The following is a 13,126-nucleotide window of genomic DNA, read 5'->3' on the forward strand; positions in this document are numbered from 1 at the left end:
GCACTACCACACCCCTCTCCCGGGACCTGAGCACTACCACGCGCCTCTCTCCCTTGACCTTGCACCTCTCCCTGGATCTGATCCTTACCGCTCCCAATGGCTTATTGGCACTTCTAGCTGGCAATGAGTGGAGCATTGTCTGTGGTACAGCTGTATTCTGTGACCATAGAGGTCAGCTAAAGCAGATACCCCCATCAGTTCACTTTTTTAAGATCTCCACACAGAATCACAGGTGAAATAAATAGCTCCACCTGTGATCTCTTAAAATGTGTCAGTGAGTAATGAGTGCACCTGCCGGGTGACCTGAAAAACATGTGCGAACCTGAAGGACAACAAACAGAGGTGAGGTCACTGGGACATTGTGGCTGACCAGTACCGCCATGTCCATGATAGTCCATAATCTATAAAATAATCTCTGGTGGCAGATGACACCAGGGACCGCCACCGGCCCATCCACAGACATAGCCTATATTACTGGTGGCAGTCCTGACTACTGAGCAGATGAAGAGCGGTAGTCAATGCGCTGTTACATGCGACCGACTCATCGCACGATCTCAAAATAAGTCCAGTTCCCGGTCCCAGGAGAGTATCGCATTTACGTAAATCTCGGAACTAGGCCTGTATGTGATCCGTACAATGGCAGGAAACCCGGGGAACGACAATGCCCTGTGTCCTGCCGCAGCCTGTATGAGACTACGCTGCTGGCAAAAGCCTTGAAGAGGACTAGAAATCATTGTCCAGATAACCACATTCATTATAATAGAAATTAATTTCATATTTTTATTTACCCATGTATAATATGCAGTAAGCACCCAGCATTGCGTTATTCGTGCATTATATATATATAGATATATATATATATATATATATATATATATATATATATATATATATCTATATATATATATCTATATATATATATATATAGATATATATATATATATATATATATAGATATATATATATATATATATATATATATATATTACTGCAGCCTGATTCCCGATGATCCTAGATAATCAGGGCTCATTCCCTCACTAAATACCCGACTGCAAACGTTCGACCATTGAATTAATCGCCTGTAAAATACACAGCTTTGTCTTTGTAACATCATCTGTACGCAGAGGACAATGCAGGTGTTATAATGAGGGTAATGTTCTAAGAGGCAATAAAATAGCTACATTTTAATTAACTTTTGCGGCCACAATATACCCTGTAAGTGCAGTCGGCTACATAAAAAAAAAGATTGATGGAGACAACAGACAGAATAAAGTCCCTTTCCCCCGGAGCTCTTTTGGAGGGGTAGAGACGCCCTCAGGCAAATCTTTTTGAAGACCGATCATATTCCAGCTAATTGCAATCAGATTATTTTGTGACATACAGATGTAACCACGCTCATCTGTCCTACCTATGGCATTTGGCCCGACAGACGAGCCGCGTCGCAGTGTGGTGATGCGCTACGTAACCCGGATAGTGTGGCGCATGGCATTGATGGCGGTGTAATGCTTATGTTCATCCACCAGATCTGACACTAAGGTAGCGGCACATACAGGAAGGTGATTGGTTGAATTACTCTGAGGGGTAGATGTATGAAGCAGTGATAAGGGAGGAGAAGTGATAAAGTGACTGGTACTTTATCACCGGCCAAACAGCTCCTGACTGTTAAGTTACAGACTGGGTTTAAAAAGGGACCGTTAGGAGCTGATTGGCCGGTGATAAAGTACCAGGCACTTTATCACTTCTCTTCCCTTATCTCTGCTTCATACATCTACCCCAGAGTCCTGTGTGCCAGATTTGCAGGAAGGGGATTCTCGCAGATTCCTGATTTTCGGTAATTTGTGGCAGCACACAATGGACTTTGTGATAATGCCCATAATTTGCCCTGCTGCTGCTAGACCATAGCCCCCCTCTGCCTGTGCCCCCCCCCCGCCCCTCCTATTTTTTTTTTGGGGGGGGTGGGGGGGGAGTAGAGAGCAGAGAGTCTACCTGTTACATGCAGACTTCCTGGCCTCGCAGCCTCCGCTTCCATTGGCAAGCTGCATAAGTCGCAGGGGTGGGATCGCAGCTACATCCAGGTGATGTCTCTTGTACTGGGACATGTCCTGCGTTTTGCTGCTTGCAAGCGGCGGTGCATTTCTGCCCATGTCTGAATCAGGCCCTGTGTCCGTGCACAAGTAATAAGTGGCCGGCACTACAGCCCCCATTAGTACACAACGTCGTTTCCTAAAGGGCTTTTGAATACAAATAGAAAACGGTTACAAACAAAATGTCTGCTGAGAAAATAACGACTTTTCCTTCTCAGTTTGTTAATATGATAAGGGTGCAGGTGATAGGCGGTAAGTGGCAGACAGCCGCGACATGTTGGCGATGTAGCAGCCAGATTTAAAGCAGCAATTTAAAAGGCAGAAGCTGGCTGGATTTGTTTTTTAAAGAATTGCTGTTTTAAATCTGGCGGCTCCCTATATAGATATATAAAATGTCTAACTTGGGATGTCCGTCGTTGCCTTTGCCATCAATGGTTGCCATTGATGGCAATAGTGCAGCTGGCCATCGGTAGTGAATAACTATGCAATGGATGACCATCGATGTTTTTACATATCTATGGTCATCCATTTTCTTTGATTGATTATTCTGTGGGCCAATCAAAAAATGGGGGTGGGGCTATCTCCCAGCCCCTTCGGGGATATAAAGTAAAACAAAACTATTCGTTGAAGCTTGACATTGATGGTGGGTTCTCCTCCATCGATTTCAAAACTATTCGACATCGACCATAATCCATTGATGTTTTCTAATCATCAATGGTCCATGGCCGTCCCTACTAAGAACTAGAGATGAGCGGGTCCGGATCCCCGAGATCCGACCGATCCGAATCTCGGGATCCAGGTCAGAATCCGAGGCGGCTCGGGAGTTCCCGCCTCAATTCCGGACCGAAAACGAGGCAAAACGTCATCATCGCGCTGTCGGATTCTCACGGGAGCGGGATCTTATAAAAGACGCACGCGCGCCCCGCCATCTTCACTCCAATCTTGGAGAGGGAAGAGGGTGGTTGGGAAGCTCCGTGTGCCCTGTGCTGTGCTCCGTGCCATGCTGTGCTGTGCTCCGTGACCTGCCCTGTGCCCTCACTGCCCTGTGCTCCGTGCACTGTGTTGTAGACTTGTATTGAGTGAGAGTCAGTGACTGTTTATAGGCCTGAGCCCTGTAGTGTGATTTAACTAACTAGGTGCTGCAGTGCTCACACGCAGGGGCTGCAGTGTCCACTGTCCAGGGGCTGTTCTGTGGCCCGTGCCCTGTTGTGATTTATTTAGCCCTAAGCCCTGTGTTGTGTGATTTAACTAACTCAGTGCTGCAGTGCTCACATGCAGGGGCTGCAGTGCTGCTGAGTAGTACACTGTGTACAGGGGCTGTGTCCAGTGTGACTGCCTATATTCATTGTCCAGTGTCACAAGTCACGACATATATCCTGTGTCCAGTGTGACGACATATATCCTGTGTCCAGTGTGACAACATATATCCTGTGTCCAGTGTGAGGACATATATCCAGTGTCCAGTGTGACAGATATATCCATTGTCCAGTGTGACGACATATATCCTGTGTCCAGTGTGACGACATATATCCAGTGTCCAGTGTGACATCTAACCATTGTGTGACGGCATATATCCATTGTCCAGTGTGACGACATATATCCTGTGTCCAGTGTGACTACATATATCCAGTGTCCAGCGTGACATCTAACCATTGTGTGACGGCATATGTCCAGTGTAACGACATATATCCTGTGTCCAGTGTGACTACATATATCCAGTGTCCACATCTAACCATTGTGTGACGGCATATATCCTGTGTCCAGCGAAAATATGTCCTCAAGGACATCCATGGTCTTATCCATTCCTATCGTACTTCTTTTTTTGGATGGGATGTCCAGGATGGATGGCTGGGTGGGAGAGCCCCAGCAAATCTTTTTCTTGCTCTTTTTTCGTCTTTTTTTGGCTCTTTGGAGCAATAAATATTTTTTTGGGATATGATGGATGAATGGTGGGGAGAGGCAGTCCAAACAGCTGGGGATGGTCATCCAATTAGACCGAGTGTGCGGCTTCGGGAGGGACACACGTGAAGTTGTGAAGTGGTGAGGGAGGTAAGGGAACACACGCCTAGCCAGTCATATCAAACGAATTAACCTTAGCGGTAAATTGGGTGACAGATGTCGCAGACTGATAGACCTCACAACCTAGATAGGGGTCTATAAGGGTAGACTAGATAGGGCTCTCCAAACCAGGGGTCAGATACCCCTTTTACACCGCTGAAAAATCCGGGTCAGTGGCGTGTCAGACCCGGACCTTCGGCGGTGTAAATGGGGTCAAGCCGTGTCCATTTACACGGGTCCTCTACCCAGGTCCTGACCTGGGTAGAACACGGTTAGGACCCGTGTAGAGGCCGGTGTAAATGTTCCCGCTGCGGGTCCAGGCACCCGCAGCGGGTCCGTGCACGGCATGCAGCGCTGGGGAAGCTGTCCCCAGCTGCTGCAGGAGGAGAGGGGTGTCTGCGGCTGCTAAGGGCCTGGGGTGAACTGTCAGGCTGCTGAGGGGGGGAGATGGAGGGGATGCTCCCCGCTGCTGTAACTCCCCCCTGCAGCCGCGGGGCCGGGAGTGGAGGCAGCGGGAATCAGCAGTGCAGGTGGGCAGGGGACATCATCACCTGTAGAATCATATCATCACCCCCCCAGCGCGGGGTCCAGCCTCCAGGCAGCGGGGTCCGGCAGTACAGGCGGGGGATCCATTCAGCGTATACGAAGATGCCGGCGGGGTCCCTCCAGCGTATGGGAAGTAACCAGCGAGCGTCCCTGCGGCGGCTGGGAACTGCCGCTACTAGTTCCCATACACTGGGGGGACCCCGCCGGCAACTTCGTATACGCTGAATGGATCCCCCGCCTGCACTGCCGGACCCCGCTGCCTGGAGGCTGGACCCCGCGCTGGGGGGGTGATGATATGATTCTACAGGTGATGATGTCCCCTGCCCACCTGCACTGCTGATTCCCGCTGCCTCCACTCCCGGCCCCGCGGCTGCAGGGGGGAGTTACAGCAGCGGGGAGCATCCCCTCCGTCTCCCCCCTCAGCAGCCTGTGATTTGATGCTGCAGGGGGGTCATAAGGTGCAGGGGGTGATGCTGCTTCAGGGGGTGTGTGATTTGATGCTGCTTCAGGGGGGTGATGATGTGCAGGGGGGGGGGTGATTTGATGTTGCAGGGGGGTGATAATGTACAGGTGGGGGGGGGGGTGCTGCTGCTGCTAGGGGGGGTGATGATGTGCAGGGGGGATTGATGTGATGCTGCAGGGGGGGGGTGATGATGTGCAGGGGGTGATGTGGTGCTGCTGCTGCAGGCCATTTGTAATGACAAGGCAGGGCTGACCCAGGTCCAGTGTAAATGGTGCAGACCCTGGTCCGACCCAGGTCGAAGTGCTGTGTAAATGCAGTATAAAGCAGGGTCAGACCCTGGAATCTCCAGCGTTCAAAGACCAGGGTCGGACCAGGGTTTTTGGTGTAAAAGGGGTATTAGAGAGGTGGAGGAACTCGGTTATCTGCCACCAATTACCTCCCTCCCCTCCACCCATTAGGTGATGGATAAGGAGGCAACTGGTAATGTTTCCAGAGTTCATCAACCTGATCACGACAGATAGGGGTCTAATTAGATTTTAAACTGATCAGAACAGATAAACACTTGCCGCAGGTTAGAAGTCAGTCTCTGCACAGACCGGCGGCTGCGCAGGAAACTCATACAGGGGAAATTGGGCCAACTACAGTAAATGAAAACAATTTTGTGAGCTGTGAAGTGATCAAAATTGACTAGAAATGAGTGGGAACTAATGTTATTGAGCTTAATAACACTTTAGGGGCAAAAACAGACCCAAATTCTGTTATTTTAGCAATTTTTAGCATTTTTTCCAAAAAAATCCAGATCCAAAACCAAAACCCGCAAGGGTGGTTTTGCCAAAACAAATCCAGATCCAAAACACGAAGGGAGATCCAAAACCAAAACCCGAAAAAGTGCCCGCCGCTCATCTGTACTAAGAACAGGCAGCTCAGCAAACAATGAATCATCCAGGTACATGTGGTCTAGTACATTAGTACAATGGAGGTATCGGAGGAGCCGCAGGTGTGTGTATAAGTGGGGATGTGATTGCCCATGTGAAATATGGCGTTATGAACTAGAGGCATGTATGCTGCCAGGAGCGGCCGTCGCAGTGTCTTCACCACCGCTCTCTAACAGTTCTATCCACTCTCCGGCCTAGTCTTACGTATGACAATGAGATGGGTCTATAACAGTCATTATGCGACACACGAGGTCCATTGCTGACCGTACGCTGGCTGCTTTGTGCTGAGCCCCTCCCCTGTACCTCGCAGCTCATAACAACAGCTGCCCGTCCTGCGGTACTGGGCGCTGTCATCAACCAGCAGTGTTATCCGGGTGGAAAACGGATGCTGGTGTTGTTATTGTGTCCCTGTTGACCTGCATGTCAACCTTTTTACAGTGTCATCCGGTTGCACGTCGACCTACCGACCGTCTACATATACATTGCCTGTGAGCTTTTTTTGTGTGTCAACCTTTCAACCATATCTACCTTTTGACCATGTTGACGTAATGAATGTCGACATTTTATCAAAGTGCGTGGCGACATTTTTCTGTGTCAGCCTATTGACTGTCTAACTACGCACTGTAGACCTTTCAATCCACACCCAAATATTGTACAGTACATGACGACATAGGGCCTTGGTGATTATCTTTTCAGCCACCGAGTGTCGGCGTGGCACATAGATGACATTGGCGCGCACGCAGTGTCAGCGGCTGGCAATTTACACCCCGCGCTCCCGCGCCTCAGGCTGAATTTGCTGCTGAACTGTAAATGACTTTCTGACTAATTGGAAACTCATTGCTGCAGCTGGATGTTGGCGCTCTGACGAAGACATCCAAGTTCTAGCGTCTGACCTTCCTTCCCGTTTCCAGTTGGCACAGTTACCGGGCCGGCACGCAGGAAGATGAATCGCCAGCAGATAAATCGATTTGCATACTACAGCAAAGCAAATGTAAATAAGTACTCTGGCTGAATACTCAGTAGCTGCAGCTAACGAGCCTAGAACCGCGCGCGGGCCGCTGGCGGAGAACCAGTTTGGAAACGGCTGGAGGCTGGGAGCAATTAGGCGATGTCGCTGCTAAATCGGTTATAATTGATACTCCTGAGCTATGTTCTATACGCTGCCACTTGCTGAGCGATCCAACAATAAACTCATGTAGGCTCGAATGGAGTTAACCTGAAAACATGTGCTGTCCACAGCCTTACGTATCAACCAGAATAACCCCCACACTTAGCTTTAAGAAGAGTGATTGCACAATTGGTGCAGACTGTACCCCTATCCAAATCAATTTATTTTACACCATCACCAAGTAGGCTTAGCAGCAGTCAGACGCGGCTGGTTGACGGATTACATCCCATCCACTCATGTGAACTGTTTCCTACCTGCTGGTGTAGCGGTCCAATTGAAAAGTGCATGGGGGCATATGGATGCAATTCAATTTAATTGCCACAGCCCTTGCGCAGTGATATCACATAGTTAGGAAGACTAGAGGCTGTGGTAATCATCAAGGCCCCTCATGCCCATAGGGTGGGCTAGAACTGGAAGGGTATCATACCCTCCCAGAGTCCTGCAAGACCTTCTGACACCACTTCCAGCTGGCAACCATCAAATACTCAATTTGATGATAAGGGTACTCCCATTGAATCCAGAACATCAATGGTTGCTAACCATCGGCTTCCGATGTTCATACTTATATGAAATTCACGAGTCTCCCTGGCATACCGACAATTATGACATCACTATGCTATTTAATAAATGCTCCAGCTGTTACAGGCTCAGCACGGAGGACAGCCCACAACATTTCAGTCTATAGCGGGTGATTCAGGTTGGTTTGCAAAAGCAAATTCCTTTTTTTAAATGGACAAAACCATGTGGACTTCAGGTGGAGCAGATGTTAACATGTGCAGAGAGAGTTAGATTCGGGCGGGGTGTGTTCAAACTGAAATCTAAATTGCAGTGTAAGAATAATGCAGCCAGTATTTACCCTGCACAGAAAATATAACTCACCCAAATCAAACTTTCTCTGCACATGTTACATCTGCCCCACCTGCAGTGCACATGGTTTTGTCCATTAAAGAAGGAGTTTGCTTTCGCAAACCAACCTGAATCACCCCCATAATACCTTTCTCCGAGTTCTCCACTACCCCAGAAATTCTGCCCTTCAAGGATGTGTCAACAGTTAAATGTAACAAACGATCCGTCTAATTGATTCCGTCAGTGATTGATTTTGTTCAGATACTTTTTTTTAAGCCGTGAATGTTACAATTTCTTCAGAAACTGCGAAAGGCGTCTGATGAAGGAAATCTTGGCCCGGACCTCTGGTTCTAATCCTAATTCTCCTGAATGGGAGCTGGATGGTGATTAACAGTGTACTTTAGGAACATATTTTTTCCTGGCATCTTAGAAGGATCGGGAGGGGGGGGGGGGGGAGTGTACAGCCCAGGCACTTTCAGGCTGGAAGCAATGTTTGATTTTCCATTAAGATAAAGTAATAGAGAGCAGTATCATACATCCAGCCCTAAATGCTTTCACCTCAGGTAAGCGGCATTGTTGTAGCCGAAACCCAAACGTGGTAATTACAGGAGGTGCGAGTGCTGTAAGTAAGTGACACATACGGCTCCATTCAACGCGGATTAGCGAGGGCAGAAAGGTGGGTTACGCCAGCGCAGCGCTGAGCAGCCGGGTAATGTACATGTTTTTCTCCTCAATTCCTACAGGGGACGCTGCAGGCTGCTTACAATGGGGATAGAGTGGTGGACAGAGAGGAGTCGGCACTTTAAATATTTTACACTGGCTGGCCCCTCCCCCCTCTATCCCTCCACACCTCAGTCTTAGAAAAGGGCCCAGAGGAGTCGGTCCTCTGGGACTTACTGTAGTCTCCTTAGGGGACTCAGGGGTAGATTTATTAAGCGTCGTTGTGGGGCATATGCGCTATCCCCGTGCGCTAAAGCAGGGGATAGCACTTCCCCATATCTATCAAACCCGCGATATGGCTGATTAGAGTGCCGCGGTATGGTGCAGGAGGGATAACGTTTATGTTATTTGAATGTGGGCGCCCGGTTCTTACCTTATTTATGAAGGTGCCGGGTGTCCACGCGCTCCTCCTCTAAAGTCCAGGGCATAGCGCCAGATTTTTCTGGTGCTGTGTAACCTGAAGTCACTTTTTTTAATTTTTTTGTTCATTTCAAAAATCTTTATTGTGTCTCTTCCCGGCTGACACCCGCTGATGATGTGCAGCCACAGGGCGCCCGGACGCACGAAATGGGGGAGCAGTGTAGCTGAAGGGGCAGGCCGCCGAGGATGACAGAGGAGAAAGGTTACTGACGAGACAATGCCACACTTAGAGATTCCCTCCTCGGCGCCAGCACGTCCCCGCCGTCCAATGGGTGTATCTGCGCATGCGCCGGGTACACATCGCGAGACAAGATATCCGGCGCATGCGCAGAAGACACCGCCGGACGCCTACGCAGTGCCGGTTACAGATGCCCCCAGCAGTGCCGGTTACAGATGCCCCCAGCAGTGCCGGTTACAGGTGTCCCCAGCAGTGCCAGTTACATGTTATTTCCCCAGCAGTGCCAGTTACAGATGCCCCCAGCAGTGCCGGTTACAGATGCCCCCAGCAGTGCCGGTTACAGATGCCCCCAGCAGTGCCGGTTACAGATGCGCCCAGCAGTGCCAGTTACAGATGCCCCCAGCAGTGCCGGTTACAGATGCCCCCAGCAGTGCCAGTTACATGTTATTTCCCCAGTAGTGCCAGTTACAGATGTAAACAATAGGATTTTAGCTAAAAATGAAAAATAAAAGTACATTTTGGAGACTATGGTTTTCGGAATGATTTAGATAATGGATATATGGATAAGGGATACTTAACCTGTATATATAGATATGTGTAAAAAAATGTATGTCCTACCTCAGGCACTGAATTTGAATGCCAAGTAATCATGTCCTTGCACATATTTAGTGCCAGTTACAGATGTCCCCAGCAGTGCCAGTTACAGATGTCCCCAGCAGTGCCAGTTACATGTTATTTCCCCAGCAGTGCCAGTTACAGATGCCCCCAGCAGTGCCGGTTACAGATGCCCCCAGCAGTACCGGTTACAGATGTGCCCAGCAGTGCCAGTTACAGATGCCCCAGCAGTGCCGGTTACAGATGTTCCCAGCAGTGCCAGTTACAGATGTTCCCAGCAGTGCCAATTACATGTTATTTCCCCAGTAGTGCCAGTTACAGATGTAAACAATAGGATTTTAGCTAAAAAATAAAAGTACATTTTGGAGACTATGGTTTTCGGAATGATTTGGATAATGGATATATGGATAAGGGATACTTAACCTGTATATATAGATATGTGTAAAATAATATATATATATATATATATATATATATATATATATATATATATATATATATAGCATATACTGTATATGTTTTATAAAAAACCTATATAGCCTATGGCAGCTAGAGATGTGGATGGCGCGGGACATGAAAGCCGGACTTGGATGCACATTTTGCTTTGGTGATAAGGGCATAAAAATAATTGCAGTTACTTATTCCTTTAACAAAGCCGTAGAAATCGTTTTTTCCCTTTATTAAGAACCCTGACGTATTTTCAGGCTGCGTTTGTGAATTATTACATTTGCCGCAGCTGCCGAGAGCCGGAACAAGTGGTGTTTTATGTGTAAAAGGAACAGGGGACAAATAGATTTTTATTGCATTTCAAATGAAAAGACTGGGGAGGGTTTGGGATAAAATTGATTTTCATATCCAGAAATGCTCTTCTCCTTATCGTCCTCGCAGCCTTGTAGCTGCCCTCGCTGCAATTATATTCTTTTGTAAGCATGTCAGGCCCATCACCGCTCCGTGTTTTCCAATTACGTCCCATCCAGCAAACGCCATGTGCCCAGGAAGGGAAATGGGGCGCGCGGTGCCACAGACAGTGAATGCTGCTTGTCCTGTGTTCTCTGCCGCAATGTTTATGATGGATTGCTGGCGTCTTCTGTACAATCCGGGCTGCCCTTTACTGTCAATGCCTGAAAGTGCATACACCTCTCTTCATCGCTCCAGCAAACAGCGAGCACTGACTCCCATATCTATACACCTGCTTGGCATTTCTGGGGACGGCGTCAGCTGTTTCACCTTTCCCATTATTTGTTTGTATTTTTTGTGTTATCTAAACAGTAACCTGCTCATAACTGGCCGGACAGCTGCATTTGTCATGTTGTGGTGACATTTCAGCGTGTAGGCGGCCGCCTGTGTACAACATCACACAATGGGTTCAGGTTGGTTTGCAAAGCACATTTGGGGAGTCAATCTGATTGATGCGGTAAACTGTGAAGCTCGGAGCTTACCGAGTCTCTGTGCTGCCACCCAGGGCCGGATTAAGGGTGCTGAGCATTAGGAGCTAAGGCACACTGACTGCACAAGTGTGCAGTGCATTACTTGGAGTTGACTAAGTCCCATGAGACTAGGAGTTTAGAGGCTGAGAGACTTGTGTTGAGCTCTGATTGGTGGAGCTCACCACATGCTTCTCAGGCCCATAGAAGACAGCAGCAGCAGCCTCATCATGGGAGGGTTTTTAATCAGATCAGACGCAGCGCTGAGCCTGCGTGGTCTCCTACAGAGTAAGGTAGAGTGGGGAAATCAGGCTATATATATATAAATAAATAAAACAGTTATTAATTACCCCCTCCCCCCTGCAGTTACCCATTGACCAAGTCTATACTGCCTTTACTCTGTATTTTTATTTGAATATTTACTCGTGCAGTTTGCGGCCAGTAATGACAAGTGGGAGGGAGCCCCCCTATCTAAAGTGCCCCAGGTCCCCCGAAGGCTTAATTCAGCGCTGCCACCACCCCGCCAAATAGATTTAGGGGGTGTTATGTTTCTGTGCAGGGTAAATACTGGCTGCTTTATTTTTACACTGCAATATAGACATAAATTTAAAGTACAAACCCCCACCCAAATCTAACTATCTGCACATGTTACATCTGCCCCACCTGCAGCATGGTTTTTGTCCATTAACAAACCAAATGTGCTTTGCAGACCAACCTGAATCACCCAATGTATATATATAGCGGTTGCGTTATTTAACTATGAGCCGCAAATGTATAGTAAAATAACTTATTAATGGTGCTTTCAGAGCCGTACGTGGAAGATTATCTTATATTTGACGCCACAAGGGTTCCACAGCACCTTACAGAAACAAATGAGTTGAACAAGAAAACAGTGAATTAGTGGCAAAGCAATGCAGGACAGACGGATTTGATGTCCATGGTGTGAGCGCTGGATTACTATGATGAAGAAGAATGTCTTGAAAACCTGTTTAAAGTTTTGTAGAGAGACGGACAGCCTGATTGGGAAAGGGAGAAAATGCCAGTGGTAGGGACCAGCAAAATCCCTGGGGTGGAAGTGGGTAGGAGAGGTGGCGCATTCTGTGGAGTGAAGGGGGCAGCCAGGAGAGTGAAGGGAGATGAGGTCAGAGATGTACAGTAAGTGGTAGAGGAATGGGAGAGGGCTTTTCTGAGTGAGTTTGAGTAACATAGAAACATAGAAACATAGAATTTGACGGCAGATAAGAACCATTTGGCCCATCTAGTCTGCCCCTTTTTTACCCTTCAGGTAAACTCAACCCTTTTTAATCCTTATTTCTTTGTAAGGATATTCATATGCCTATCCCAAGCATGTTTAAATTGTTCTACTGTCTTAGCCTCTACCACCTCTGATGGGAGGCTATTCCACTTATCCACTACCCTTTCTGTGAAGTAATTCTTTCTAACATTTCCCCTGAACCTACCTCCCTCCAGTTTCAGTGCATGTCCTCGTGTTTTATTACTTGTTTTCCTTTGAAGAAAATTTCCCACCTGTACTATGTTAAAACCCTTGATATATTTGAAGATTTCTATCATGTCCCCCCTTTCCCTTCTCTGCTCCAAACTATACATGTTAAGATCTTTTAGTCTATCCAGGTAAGTTTTGTGATGTAGGCCATGCACCATTTTAGTT

The 13,126-nt window shown here is 47.8% G+C and overlaps 1 protein-coding gene across 2 annotated transcripts in view; it reads left to right on the forward strand.

Moving 5' to 3' along the window:
* The window catches only part of TSNARE1 (t-SNARE domain containing 1), a 281,169-nt gene that overhangs the window by 226,609 nt on the left and 41,434 nt on the right, over positions 1-13,126 (forward strand). The gene's annotated exons all lie outside the window — the stretch shown is intronic.

The sequence above is a fragment of the Crinia signifera genome, chromosome 5 (assembly GCF_055691185.1).
Source record: "Crinia signifera chromosome 5, ASM5569118v1, whole genome shotgun sequence".
NCBI classification, from domain to species: domain Eukaryota; kingdom Metazoa; phylum Chordata; class Amphibia; order Anura; family Myobatrachidae; genus Crinia; species Crinia signifera.